We start from the raw sequence: 15,473 nt of genomic DNA on the forward strand, positions 1-15,473 counted from the left end.
TTTTTTGTCTTGGAAAGGAAAAGACTTGAGAAAAAAACAAGTCTGGTACTATGTGAAGCTGTTCCCACATAGGAATAGTTTTTGAAGATGTGACCGAATGTTGTAATTTAATCATCTACTTAAATGAGATTTATATTATAGAGAGAAAATCCAGCTGATCATTGGGGGAAGGAGCCTGGAGAACTTGGTTATTAGGACTATGGCTAACAGTTGCTGACAGCCTGGATTCCTAGGCAGCTTGAAAGTTCGATAAATTAGGAATATAAATCAATTTAAAAAATCACTAATAAAAATACAGGAATATTTTATTCCTATTATAGACTTTCAGCAAATTAAAAGTACTTAATTAATCACTTTTAGGGGCTGCCCTATTTGAAAAATATTAATGATTGAACTGCCTGGTCATTTATTAGTCAAACTCATTCATACCCTGTTTTCAAAGTATTAATGAAGTGACTTCCCATTTCTAGGTTGAATTCTCTGTGAACTAATCAATAGTGATTGAAATCCCTGTGAATTGAAAACTGATAAAAATTATGTTTAGGGAGAGGTAGGAATGACAGCTGGGCAAGATGTTGAACAGTAAAGAATGTTTTTCATTTTACATTGTTTGTTTGTGTTTCATAAATCCATATTAGCCTTTAAGCCCTCTCACGGGCTGAATGTTTGTCTATGTCGCTCTATGTATCTTGGTACAGTGCTTAGCACTGTACCTTTCACAACTAAAGGTGCTTAATAAATGTTGAGTCTTCGTTAAAAAAAAAAAAAAGACTGGTCAACAGAAATATAAGCCATAGGCACAGACTTCATTTGAAAGACAAAATCCAAATTTCCCAATTCCAGAAAAAAATCTTCTTCCCCTTTTTTCTTAAACTAATTGAACCAAGAAGCTTTCCAATCAATAACCTATTGAAAAACATAGTCATTGCCCAACCCCACCCTCTCCAAACCAGGAAGAAGACATGGGGTCCCTTGATTTCTAAAATAAGTTTTTGGAGGGGTCTTGTCCTTGTAGCAAAGCTGCATTCCATCTGAGACATAAGCTTGAGTTCTGAAGTTCCAAAAAGGAAGATTTCCCTTCTCCCCTGCCCCCCTGCAGAGGGTGGGAAGGGCAGAGAATGAGAGAGAGCATTTGAAATCACCTAAGCTGTTAACACCAGCACAACCTGGAGTTGCTGCACCTTGTGAACAGTAGCCATCACCATAACAAACTGTCCAACAACATATGAAATTTTCACTCTCAACACAGGAAGCAAGCAATTCACAGCTGTCTGCTGTTGGAGCAAAGATCTTGATTTCAAAGCCAGGGGCTGCAGACTGAGAAGTGAAACTCACTGTATTCATCTTCAGCATCAGGGTCTGCATCAAAGTCTGGGTCAACATCAGGCTCTGCATTGGGGTCTTTGGCAATGATGAGAAATCTCTAAAGTTGCCCGTAGGTTTAGGTGTTTGGATCATGCTTAACACATATAGCGCAGTCAGGCCAGCAACCACGGTCAAAAGGAGCAGCAAGCAGGTCCTCCACATCCAGTTCATTGTGCTGGTATGGACTCAGCTTAGAAACTTCATCCCCTGTGGCACTGCCTTAGAGATTCCACTTCTGCTGATTCCTCAGTGTTGACTTCTTATCACTTTCGCTGGCTATGGGGCTGGTGCTTGGCTGCAGACTGCTGCTTGAGGAACTTGGTCCCCCTGTGGAGCTGCATCAGAGACTCCACTTCCCAGCTCAACAGCAGCCCCAATCAGAGAATCTGTGCTAATTCTAACCCTCTAATTGATATAATATATCTCTTCCCCATATTATTGTGGGGAGTCCTTCAACTACGAGAGGAGTCACAGCCCCTTATCTTCTTTTCTCCATTTCAAGGGTTGACAAGAAATTTCTGTTTCCTGTATACCACCAATGCCTACTAGGTTAGTGTAAGCAGCCTGTTTGAGCCAAGTTTGTGTGGGGAACACAGTCTGGTCTGCCCCAGTGTCAATCAAACCTAAGAAAGCAATTCCTTCTTGAATAACACAAAGAGGTTTTTCTGAAGAAATTGTAGTTGTAAACATAATTTCATTGTGGTTTCTCTGTTTTGATCCCCTTTTCAACTCACTTTCCTTCCTATTTATACCAGATCTTGAAAAACCACGTAACTGAGCTATGCATTGGTTCTCATTCATGTAGCTATTAGCATTCATTATTGCAATAGAGAAAATTTCCCCACTCATGTGCTTTACTAAAAGTTATAATGCGAGTATACTCAGGATTAAATGGAGCCAAAACGATTGCAAACTCCTCATCCATTAATCATAAAGGATGAATAGGTACTTCAGTAGAAGCATGGGGAGGCACCCTAAATTTTCCAGTGCTTTTGACATCAACAGTTTGATATGGGTCAGCTTGCTGCCAAAGTTGCAGACTGGTTTTTCCATTCCATCTCCTGCTGGCCCTGAACTGTCATACCCCATGATTGTTTTTGATGGGCCCCTTTCTCTGTTTAAATTTCCTTGTCTACATTCTGATGCCCAATATCCTGCCTTTTCACACTTTGGCCATGGAGTTTTAGGATGATGTGCCCTGACCTTTCTGGGTTTAACTCCTTGTGCACTCCAACAATCTTTCTTTAAATGTCCAGGTTTTCCACAACCAAAGCAAGTCTGTTTCTCTTTATTTCCAATGCGCATATTAGCAAATACCTCTGTCATTAATTCTGTATGATACACTTGAGATCTTACTCTGTCACATCTTTGAATCATTTCCTCAGTGGTGGCATCCCTTCTTAAGCCAATCAATTGTTTTATTAATATATCTACATCTCCTAAAGTTCTTCCTACTGCCTCCTGCAACCAGGCAAAGAAATCTACAAAAACCTCATCATTTCTTTGTCTAATAAGTACAAATGGTTTTTTCTTATTTTTGTGTTGGAATACATCTCCAAGCATTCTTTACACAGATAGCAATTCTTTCATGTCTTTAACCCATAATATAGTTGTTCTGCATTGCTGAAAAATTGACCTGTGCCACTTAATTGTTCATAATATGTGATGGCATTGGGACCTTGTGCATGCCTCAAAGCCATCTGTCTACATAAACTCCATCATCCACAAAACCATATTGTCTGGGTGACAAACATGATCTATTCTCAATCATTAGGTGTTAATATGGAGTATGCAATAGTATCCAATTATAGCTGGACAAAAGTGATCTTGCCCTATATTCCCCCACTACCTTCTTTAAATCTCTGACTACTTTTATATCTAGTGGTTTATGTTGTTACCTAAGGTTTCCTGGATTAAAAGGATCTGGTTCCTCAAAAACAGGATATGACTGAAACTCAGCTCCTAGGTCCATCAAACTATCTCCTTGATCTTTTGCTTTTTTTGATGGCCTTTTATAGGCGTTGTAGGGCTGATCCTAGGCTTTTCTTGATAATACTTCTTTATTTCTTCTACCTCAGGCCATGGAGACAAATATACTTTCACTTTACCTTTGCTTTCCTCCACACTTCCTTGTTCCAATTTCCTTAACATTAGCCCCATGGTAAACTTGTTAACCTTGTCCAGAGTCCTCTGCTCTGGGATGTCACCTGGTTCTCTTGCTTGTATCTGCTATGTCCTTCTTCTGGACTTTACTCAGATAATACCGCCTTTATTGTCCCTGTATGTAGAGTCAATATATAGACTCCCACTTCTGGACTCCTTTATCTTTCCCAGGGGAACATTGGAGGGGCGGGAGACAAGGAACACAAAGGAGACAAGTACTCCATCAAGATCTCTAAGTGCTCCATTTATTTACCAAAGCACCAATGCTTAAATACCTTTCCACTCTCTCATCCACTCCCACTCCCGAGGCAGTTAGTAAAACAAGGTTCTGATGCTCAAAGGCACCAGGTGCTGATAATCTACAGTATTCCCACACACAACAGTCCCCAACAGATTTGGAGCATTTTTTCATAAGACTATAAATTGTTTTAAAGTTCTTCAACTGAAAACTGCCTCAATAAGAATTTGTTAAATACCTACTATGGGCCAAGTACTGTGCTAGATTGCTAAGAATACAAAGATATGAGGGAAACCATCAAAAACTTCTCATTCTTTTTTTGTTGTTTTATAATTTTATTTATTTAAGGCAAAGGGATTAAGAGTGACTTGCCCAAGGTCACACAGCTAGGCAATTATTAAGTGTCTGAGTTGGGATTTGAACTCAGAAAGAGTTTATATTCTATTGAAGGTCAGGAATAATATGAAATGGACAGGTGCATACAAAATATATCTTTAAAAAATTCAAGGTTAAAAAAATTTTAAAAAATTCAAGGTTGATTTCTGGCAAGTCAGTAGGCAAGTCAGTAGTTGGAGGAGGTTGGGAAGGACTTCAGAAAGCTCTTATATTGAACCCTGAAGGAAACTAGGAATTCAAAGAGGTAAAGGTGAGAAAGGGATATTTCCCAGTTGTGGGGAATAACCTGGGCAAAAACAACAACAAAAAAGAAACAAGAAGGTCAGGACCTACCACAGAGTTCATAAAGGGATAAAATTGGAAAGGTAGGTTGTGACCAGAATGCAAAGAGCTTTACATACCAAGGAGAGGAGTTTATCTTTGATCCTAAGGATAACAGGGGGTCACTGGAATTTATTGAGTCATGTGGTCACAATTGAAATTAGGAAAATTATGGAAATTATTTCCACCTGTATGGAAAATGGATTAGCCTCGAGAGAGATTTGAGGAAACAGCAGCTCACTTAAGAGGCTATTGTTTTCAATCCAGGTGATAGATAATGAGAACCTGGAGTAGTGTTTATGAGAGATGTTATTGAGAGAAAAACAGCAAGATTTGGTAACTAATTGACTATATGGAGTGAGTGAGAGTAAGAGTGAGAATCAAGGATGACCCCAAAGTTGTAAAAAGGGGTGAATGAAGGATGTTGATTATCTTGGATAGAGAAAGGAAAGCTCAGAAGAGCTACTTATTCCCTGAGTTGTGGGGAAACAATCAAGACTTTGATGTTGGACATACTGAGTTTTATATACCCAAAAGCTAATAGGTGATTACTAATGTGAGATTACCAGATTTTAGAGCAGGACTAGGATTGGTTACATATATCTGTGAGTCATCTGTCCAGAGAAGCTAGATAATAGAATTCATAGAAACTGAAGGGCTCACCAAGTGAGAGAGATATTGAGAGAAAAAGAACTAGTCAAGAAGACTTGAGACTCCTTTCTTACAGATGAGTAGGGAAAAAATCAGAAGAGAAAAATGTAATGAAAACCCAGAGACTAGGAGAATAACTAGAAGAACATTTTATTTTAATCTTAGCTTTAATGATATAGCTTATTTTTAATTTCCTTCATTTCTGAATATCTTCTTCCTTCTTCCCTACCTAGGGAGGCTTCTTTATAGCAACTAAAGAAGAAAGAGGGAATAAGTCATTCAGGAAGACCAGGAAACACATCAACCTCATCTAACAGTTCATGCAATATTCTATAACCCTTATTCCATACTTCCCTTCTCTCTCCCCATCCTCCAACCTCAAGAATTTTCCAGGGTCAAGATTCATGGGGTATTTTGGTTTTTCCTTTTACATACACTGCCATTGTGTATACTGCTTCAAAGAATCTTTCCCTAATGGAACCAATATTTCTGTCTCTATTTTGAATTTCAAAAGATAATTTTACCCAGACAGGAATTTCTCACACAAAATCTACCCAAAAAATTAAAACTCAGGAGAAGACTTAGGCAATAATTCAAATACATTCTTTACCAAATAATAAATGTTCAAGCAACATGGGGGTGATGATCAATCTTAAGGGACTTGCTCATTCCATCAATGCAATAATCAGGGATAATTTTAGGGTATCTGTGATGGAGAATAGAACTGTGGAGTTTTAAACAAAGACCAAAGACTATTATCCTCATTTTTTTTAAATGTTGTCTTATGTACTACATAATTTTGCTATCTCTAATATTTTATTTTTTCCTCAAGGGTATGTTTTTTTCTCAACATCTTCAATTTTGGTCAATGCATAGCATGGAAACAATGTAAAGATTATCAGATTGCCCTCTTTGGGGGGGTAGGGGGAGGGAAGGGAGGGTGGGGAAAAAATGTGTAAGATTCAAAACCTTACCAAAAAATGATAAGTATAAACTAGTATTGTATATAATTGGAAAACAAATAAAATATTTATATACTAAAAACAAAAAATGATAAATGTTCAACAAAAACATTAAGCTAAAAGTATGAGAAACATAATGATTGCATAGATTTCAAAGCCAATGTTTATCCTTCATTCTCGAAGAAGACCACGATATCAGGGAAATGATGCCATGACAAGTACGTGAACTGGATTGGAGTAAGGGGATGCTGCACTAAGTCACCAGTCTCATTTTCTCCTCCAGTCATCTGGATCCAGTGGCCAGATATGAATCAGGACACCTGAAGATGGCCTTGGATGTGAGGCAATCAGGGTGAAATGACTTGTCTAGGGTCTCACAGCTAATTACTGGCAGTTTTCTGGGGCCAGATGAGAACTCTGATACTACTGAATCCAAGGTCAGTGCTGTAACCCAGCATAGAAAGGCCCAGGTAGCACAACAATCACTATTAAATAGTCTCACTCTCTCATCTCATAAAGGCATCTTTTCAAGGCCAGGTCCCTCTTCTTAAAGGTACTTGCTAAGATGACATCAAGTCAAGTCAACAGGCATGAATTAAATGTTTATCCTGAGCCAGGCCCAAGCTAAGCATTAAGAATAAAAATAAATGAAAAGATAGAGGGGCAGCTGAACTTAGGGGAAGGAAAGGAAAGAAGGGTCATGTGAAAAATGAAATCCAAGCAACAGGAGCAGGGACCAGAGAGAAATAAAGGAGTAAAAACTCAGGCTGACCTGAGTACTTCCTTAAAATGGAGGTCCAACATCGAAACTCATATAATATTATCAGTGGAAAAAGATCTTTTCCCTTTGAGTTGGGGGTGCATTGGGTATAGAATGAGGAATTGATTAAAAGTTCCCTTGGAGCTGTGGGAGAAGGCAGCTATTTGGATATGTATACTCACTATTCAAATAAATTTCTTGTTGTTTTGTTTGCTTATATTTTAATTAAACATCTTTTAATATGATTTTATGTATTATCTAGTCTGGTCTGACCCAGAGTCATTGAATGGAAACCTGGAGCTAAGGACTTGGATAGATGTTGACCTAAAATGGCATATCCACATAAAGTTTTGTAAGTAGTGAAATGTCAGAGGGTTGGATAGAGCTTACTAAAACTCCAGTTGTATTTGTTACTCATCCTCAAATCTCCTTTGGGATTTTGCTCCAATTATTTCCCCTATCTTTCATTTTTAATCTCCCTCTACTAGTTCCTTCCACACTATTTATCAGTATGGTTAGCTACTAGGTTAGCCTCCACAAAGCCAGGGCCTTAGCTCCCTATTCTCCTTCACTGCTAAACTTGTAAAAAAGAATGGTTTATTTTTGTTGCTTTTAAGTCCTTAGCATTGATCACCATCCCTCACTCCTTAATCTCTTCAATCTTTCTTCTTTCCCAAATTTGCTACTGAAACTGCTTTCTGTAAGATCATCAATAACTTCCTAGTTGCAAAATTGAATGGCCTTTTAGCCTGCCTTGATCCTTTTATAACTGTTGACCCTCCCATCTTTTTTGGTATTCTCCCTTCCCTTGACTTTTGTGATACTGATTTTTTTCTGGTTCTCTTTCGGTCTGACTGTTCCTTCTCAAACTCCTTGTATATTTTTTTGTCATCTTCCTTATACTTGGATGTCCTTAAAGTCCCTTTCTCTTTGTAGTTTCTCTTTAGTTTTTCCAGCTATTTTTCATAGATGAGTCTCAAATCTCTATCTCCAGACCTGGTTTTTTTCCCCCCCTGAACCTCTCTCCAGCTTCTCTAACTGTATGCTGGACAACTTCTCCTGCATCTCTCATTAGCATTGGAGAGACAAAAAAGAACAGTAGGAGAGTGCCTCATCTTAAGAATCCCACATTCTAATGGGGGAGAGAACACATAGAGAAGGTTTCAACTGCAAATCAGATGGAAAGGTCCCAATGGCTCTTAGAATGCAGAGGCAAAACAGATAGTAAAGAATCATCTTTCCTATTATTTCCCCCCCAAAGTATCACATCAATTTATGATATTAAACTATTTGACAGAGCCAGGGATTTTGGTGGTGAGTACTTTCTTTTCTGTGCCTTCAGTGGTTGTGACTGAAGTTCCTTGCAGAAGCAGTTGCCAGATTATTTATAGCAATTGGTCACTGACCAAGATGGTGGCTCCAGCAGCTGGCCTAGAAGAAGGGCCCATGGTCTGACGGGTGTGCTATTCCTGATGCTCTTGGACTCAGGGTTCTGAGCTATTTTTCTCTGAGTACAAGGGGAGGTGATGGTGGTGGTATTTTAATTTGTCTAGCAGGTGCAGCCCCCCCCTGCCTCTCCCTCAGAGTGCCCAGTTGCTTCAGCTAGGCTGGCTTGCCTATCCTAACTAAGAATGGCAGTTGGTGATGGGCTCCCTCTCTAAAGGGGATTAGCTTGGATAGTCAGGAGTATTGCTACTCCCAGGTCTCAAAATTAATATTCTGTAAAATTACTTTAAGAAATGAGAACTATGAACAATGAAGAATGGGAAGACATATATGAACTTATATAAAGGAAAGTAAGCAAATAGAAAAATGATATGTACAACAACTACAGTAGTAAATGGAAGCAATAACATAAAAGAATAAAAACTGAAAGTGACAGAATTATAATAATTAAGCTTGGCCCCAAAACATTGTGCTTACATTAGTAAGATCCTCAATCTCAAGGACTATTTGATATTGTCTTTTCTCCCCAGGGTCTGGAATAATTCTTGATTAAATAGTGCTTTATAAATCCTTATTGAAATGAAGAGAATACATATCTTCTCATTTAGATTTTTGCAAAGCACTTAAAAATATTTTTCCTATTGCTGAGAACAAGATAGAGAAATAGAATGGAAACATTCAGTTGTAGAAATAGAGTATTATGTGAAATGGAGGAATCAATGAGATTCCAGTCTTATACTAGGATAGTCTGTTTCCTGTCAATTTAATGGTAGAATTTTGAGGAGTAAATTCTCCGCCATGAGTGATTGAGGAGCCATATAAGGATGAAAAGTCTTCTGCCTGAGGAGCAAGAAGAACTAACAACAACAACAATAACTAACATTTGACATAGTCCTTCCTATGCTGGATGATATGGGCAAAACTAAGCTCTAGAAAAGTCTTCATGATGGCTAAGTGGAGAATGAATTGTTGTGAGGAAAAACATGAAACAGGGAGACCTTAGTTAAAAGGCTATTGTGATAGTCCTGGTGGAAAGTGATAAAGGCCTGTATTAAGGTGGTCAATATATGAGAAAACAGAAGAAAATGTATAGGAGAGATGTTGTGAACATGGAAAAAATAAAAGTTCAAGCCTGATCCTGATATTGTAAGCTTGGGGACTGGGAAGATGTAGTGTCCTTGACAGAAATAAGGGGTTAGGAAGATTAGAAGGTTTGGGGAGATGGTTCCTGAGTTTTTTTTTAAATCAAATTATATAAGGATCATGTTGAAGTTAGAACCAGAGTTCGTTAGCTTTGAGAAGGAAAGAATTAGTAGTATCATAAGAAAGAGAGCTTTTTCTGTTTAGCTTTGGAGCATAAAAGTAGAAATAAGTAGATGCTGGGAAAATACAAATTTAGGCTAGAGGAAAGGGAAAACTTTCTAACAATTAGATCTACTGAAAGTAGAAGGAAATGCTTGGGAAACAGCAAGTTTCCCCTCATTGGAGGTCTTTATGCAAAGCTTGGACGAGTAAGTTGTAGAGGGGATTCTTGTTTAGGAACAAGTTTGACAAAATGGTCTTTTGATGTTTCAAATACTTAAGGAGGTTTATCCATAATTTATTAGTCATCAATATAAAGGAGCACAAGACTTGGAATATTCAAGAAAACTAAGGACCTAGGTTTACAAACAAGAATAATGGTACCAGAAAAACTGGGCATAATCCTACAGGAGAAAAAAAAAGAATTTTAATGAAATAGAGGGTTTCCAAACATTTTTTGAGGAACAGACCAGAGCTTGCTAAAAAAAAATCTGATATATAAATACAGGAGCTATTTAAAGGCATAAAATGAAAACATAAATGAGAAATAATAAGGAACTAAATAAGGTTAAATTGTTTATATTCTTACATTGGGAGATGATGTTTCTAACTTCACCAAACTTTATCATCATCAGGAGTTTTAGCGGCAATTTAATTAAATGGATCTAGTATAATTTTATTGTATGAATAATCTTAAAAGAAAAATGCAATAAGATAGGAAGAAGAATACAATGGAAAAGGGAGGAAGATATAGAATGGGGAAAATATCTCTCATAAATGGAGTATGAAAAAAGTTTACATAATAACTAGGAGTTGGACTGGAAGGAAGAATGCATATATAAACAAACATAATTGGGTATAGAAATACATCTTACCCAATAGAGAAGTAGGAAAGAAAATAGTTAGAGAAAAAGAAGGGATTAGGAGAGAAGATAGAATAAAGGAGATATTACATAGATGTAAAATAATCTTTTAAAGAGGAGGCAAGGGAAAAAGTGACTGATAAATATAAGAGAATAGGATGAAAGGACATACACAGCAATCATAACTGTGAATATGAATAAGATGAACTCATTCATAAAATGGAAGACGATAGAAGAATGGATTAGAAACCAGAATCCAACAATATGTTGTTTACAAAAACACACAAAAGAAAGACATATGTAAAGTTAATATAAGAAGCTAGAGAAGAGTCTGTTATACTTTAAGTAAAAAAGATAGGATAACAATTATGATCTCAGACTAAACAAAAGCAAAAATGATCTAATTAAAAGAGAAAAGTAAGGAAGCAACATTTATTAGGAAAACTATAAATTAAATGGAAAAAATCATGATTATTTTGATAGATGCAGAAAAAAACTTTTGACAAAATACAAACCGATTCATGTAAAAATACTAGGAAAGCAGGAATAAATGAAGTTGTGTGTGTTTTTTTTTAGGTTTTTGCAAGGCAAATGGGGTTAAATGGCTTGCCCAAGGCCACACAGCTAGGTAATTATTAAGTGTCTGAGACCAGATTTGAACCCAGGTACTCCTGACTCCAGGGCCGGTGCTTTATCCACTGCGCCACCTAGTTGCCCCTAATGAAGTTTTTCTTAAACATAAGCAGCCTATCTAAAACCATCAATAAGTTTTTTCTGTAATAGGGATAAAGTGAAACTTTTCCAATAAGATCAGGGGTGAAGCAAGGAAATTCATTATAACCATTATCATTCAATATTGTACTGGAAATGCAACTGGGTGCTGCAGGGGATGGAGCACTGGTTTTAGAGTCAGAAGAATGGGAGTTCAAATCCATCCTCAGACACAATACTTACTAGCTTTGTGACCTTGGGCTAGTCACCTAACTCTAATTGTCTTGCATCCAGGGCCTTCTCCAAGTCATCCTGATTCATATCTGGCCACTGGATTCAGATGACTCTGGAGGAGAAAGTGGGGCTGGTGACTTAGTACAGAACCCCCCACTCAAATCTAATTCATGTGCTTGTCAGGGCAGCACCTCCCTAATGTCATGATCTTCATCGAGAACAAATAACTACAGCAACAAGTCAAGAACTGTATTGAAATCTAGTCATTAATGAATTGTCAATAAGCATTTCGTAGGAGTTTAGCAAGTACCAGACCCTGTGCTTAGCTCTTACAAAAAAGAAACAAATGATTGTTCCAGCCCATAATCTAATCTTTGTCTCTCAGAGAAATTTCCACACATATTAAGAACACAGATGCTTGGAATTTTTAGAATCCATTGGAAGGATATAAGGAAAATGAATTAAATTGAATTTTCCCATAGGTTAGTGTGGGGTAGGAAAGGGATTAGAAAATATTTTAGACTTTGGTAGTGGTTGAGTCAGGAAGAAAAGGAAGCAGAGGCTCAACTTTTGTTAGTGAGGTTTTTCCTACAGATTTACTAACTACACAGACAGTCCTATCCAAGTAATGCACACAATAAGAACACAATACTTGTTGAATGATTACTGTCAGAAGGTCCCCATGAACAGAAAATGGAAATTCTCCTGGATAGCTTGGGAAATTTTCTTTCTCTTCTTTTTTCTCCCCTCTCCATATCTTCCTTCATCCCTATTGTTTGTCCTTCATTCTCAAAGAGGACCCATGATATAAGGAGAGTAATGTCTTGACTTGAAAGTGAATTGATCTGAGTGAGGCAGAGCTTTTCAAAATCATCAGCTTCACTTTTTCTACAGTCAGAGTTCAGTGACAAGACATAGATCAGTATGACAGGTGATGGTCCTTTCCCTCACCTCTACCTCTTCTGAAAAATAAAAAAGTAGAAAATTTGTGTTTTAAGAAAATTTAATTTTTAATTTTTAATTAAATTAAATTTTTAATTTTTAAGAAAATAAATTGTTAAAATAAAATAAATTGTTACTGCTATTGTTTTAATTTTTTGTTAAAGCCACAAACTAGATTTTTTGGGGGAAGGCAATTAGGATTAAGTGATTTGCCCAGGGTCACACAGATACTAAGTGTCTGAGGCTGAATTTGAACTCAGTCCTTCTGACTCCATGGTACAAACTACATTTTTCAGAAGCTTATAGAAGATGTAAGGAAAGACAGAATATTCCTTCAGCTCTCAGAAACACTTTTCTACTTCTGTTCCAGGGCAACAAGTGTGTGGTGGATGAGGCATCAGCAGCCCAGGGGACTCAACTAAGGAACTTGGATAATGAAAAGGAAAGAGAAAAAGGAGGAGGCAACAATATTTTCTCAGGGATAGAAGGTACCAATGCTTGGCCTATAAGGTGGGTGGTGAGAACACTCAGGGTGAGGCTGATAATTCCAGGTAGGCTGAGAAATGATCATCCAGAATAGTCTGCTCAATTTATTTTAAGTAAACTGATTGAATAACAGAGCTAGAAGACTCCTTAAAGACTCAATTCAAATCTTTTAAACTGATTACTATGTGCCAATACCATGTGGTCCAACTCTGTCTTTTAACAGATAAAGATATTTTATAGTGTTTTTTCTGAATTCTGGTTCAATTTTTTCCCCCTATGCACCTGATGTGGCAGCTCTTGATTAGTCATTAAATCCTTGAAGCTCCAGAGAGGTATTGTTGTCAAAAAAGCATTTATCAAGCATTTACGTATGTGTCAAATCTGGTCTTAGACACTAGTTGTGTAACCCAGGTCAAGTCACTTAACCTGTATTTGTCTCAACTTCGTCACCTGTAAAATGAATTCGAGGAGGAAATGGCAAATCACTCCAGTATCTTTGCCAAAAAGGAGGTCACAAAGAGTGAGATAAAGCTGAAAAAGAATGAACACACACACACACACACACACACACACACACACACACACACGTGCCAGACACAATGATAAGTACATTATAGTGGAAAGAACATTGAAACCTTGGCAGTTCACATAAGTGCCTCCTTATTGTCATCTGTAAAATTAACTACTGGATAATAGACTACAGAATGTAATCTTATGATGGTAGATTTTAGAACAAATAAAAGGTCAACCATTGTATCTCACAGAAATAGGGCTCAAACTTATGGAATTCATCTCTGACTAAATTACTTTAATCTGTAAATTAAAAAAAAGATTCTCAGCAATTTTTTTTTCATTTATCCCAACAGATTGAGATGACTTCATGAAAGGAAGATCTATGAAAGCTGATTGAGAGAAATTAGGGTCCTTTAGAGTTGTTCCTCATTTTGAGGTAAACATCAGGGAGATAATCAAACCCTTCCCCAAAGTGTCCCTCTGTGTCTCCATCTGAGAGAGAATTTTCATTGATGAGAGCTTGTAATTTAACCAGGTCACATTTCTATTGTTCCTAAATGGAAAACTACGTTTTCCAAGTTATCTAGTTTGTATCTTGGAAAGAAAGTCAGTACTAGGCCTCTCAGTGTGCTTTCCAATCAACATACAGAACAAAGATTTGAGTCTATGGAGCTAAGCTGGAAGAGAAAATTTTATTGAAATGCCTGAATAATTCAAGCAGAATTTGATTTTGGCCTAAATTAAGTAGGGAGAATATATTTTTCTTCATTTAAAAATGAAATAATAATAAATAAGTAGTTCTTCAACTAAAAGAGACAATCCTTAGAATGATAAAAGAGAGAAAATTAATTCAAGTTGATAATGCTAGTAAAAGAACAAATGAATAAGCTAAAAGAAGGTTGAAATTACTAGCTGTGTGACCTTGAAGAAGTCACTGCCCCTCTCAATCTCAGTTTCCTCATTTGTAAATGAGGGATCCATAATTTACTTTTCCAGCTTTAATCTTCCATAAATCTACCTCATACAGGTGGACTGGAAAAGGTGGGAGGAAAGAGAAGCATTCAAAACAATGGTCAGAGTGAAAAGGAAGTCAAAAGGAGTTGAAATATTATATTAAAGCAATGAGAAAGAAATAGAATCATTAGTAATAGTAACAATAAAAGGCAGCCTGTCTTAGTGAACAGAGAACCAATTTCAGGAACATCTGGGTTCAATTCTGCCTATGAGATATGCAGGCTGTATGACTTTTGGCAGGTCATTTCATCTCCCAGTGTCCCCAGATATCCTTCTAAGATTGAAAATTGGAAAATGGTTGACTGCATTGGTAGAAAGAATTTTCTCTCCATGAGTTCACTACACCAGTGGAAGCATATTTTTGGGACAAAAACAAAGCAATATTAATAATACTAGTCATGATAATAGTGAGGCAACCAGAATGATATGTGTAAAAACGATGACTGTACTATGTATGATGGAAAGCTTGACTGAATGAGGACTCCAGCTCCTCCCTCTAGTCAGGGAGTGAATAGGAATAGCAGCAATAACTATCCACATCATTGTTTTCAGTGAGCATTGACAATAGCTTGGTTGATTTGCCCCTCCTACTCTCCCTTTCTGAGAAAAGCATGGATTTCCAGGTTGCCCTCAGATGTGAATCATTGAGAGAGCGGTGGAAAGCACCATTAGTTTGTAGTCAAAAATGATCTGAGTAAAATCCTGCCTCTTACTAACTCTAGGGTTCAGTTTCTTCCTTTGTAAAATGAAGGTTGGGCTGGAAGATTTCTGAGATCTTTTGCAACTCTAAATCTATGTTATCATGCATATGTGACTGCTTAGCTGGTGGAATTGAATGTCAAATATAACAGGTTATGAAATTTAGAAATTGTAGAAATCCTAGAGATAAACAAGTAATGTTAAATAAATTGCTGATATTTTTTGATTTTATATGACATTTGTTTTTATATGTATCTCTCCCCTTTCTCTTACCCAGGAAGCCATGTTTGTAACAAAATAAAAAGGAAAGAGGAATAAAAAAAGCAATTCAGCAAAACTAACCACAATTTAACTGAGTTTGACAGTGTATGAAAGTAACAAAATTCCCACCTTGGTAAAGAAGAAAG

General features: G+C 37.0%; 1 long non-coding RNA gene across 1 annotated transcript in view; it reads left to right on the forward strand.

Moving 5' to 3' along the window:
* Window positions 1-13,783, forward strand: part of LOC141521816 (uncharacterized) — a 41,072-nt gene extending 27,289 nt beyond the window's left edge. The window contains exons 2-3 of the long non-coding RNA XR_012478064.1: window positions 12,725-12,842; window positions 13,707-13,783. This is a non-coding gene — a long non-coding RNA (uncharacterized LOC141521816). The remainder of the gene's footprint in view (window positions 1-12,724; window positions 12,843-13,706) is intronic.
* Window positions 13,784-15,473: the final 1,690 nt, after the last annotated feature.

This window comes from Macrotis lagotis, chromosome 1, assembly GCF_037893015.1.
Source record: "Macrotis lagotis isolate mMagLag1 chromosome 1, bilby.v1.9.chrom.fasta, whole genome shotgun sequence".
Taxonomy (NCBI): domain Eukaryota; kingdom Metazoa; phylum Chordata; class Mammalia; order Peramelemorphia; family Peramelidae; genus Macrotis; species Macrotis lagotis.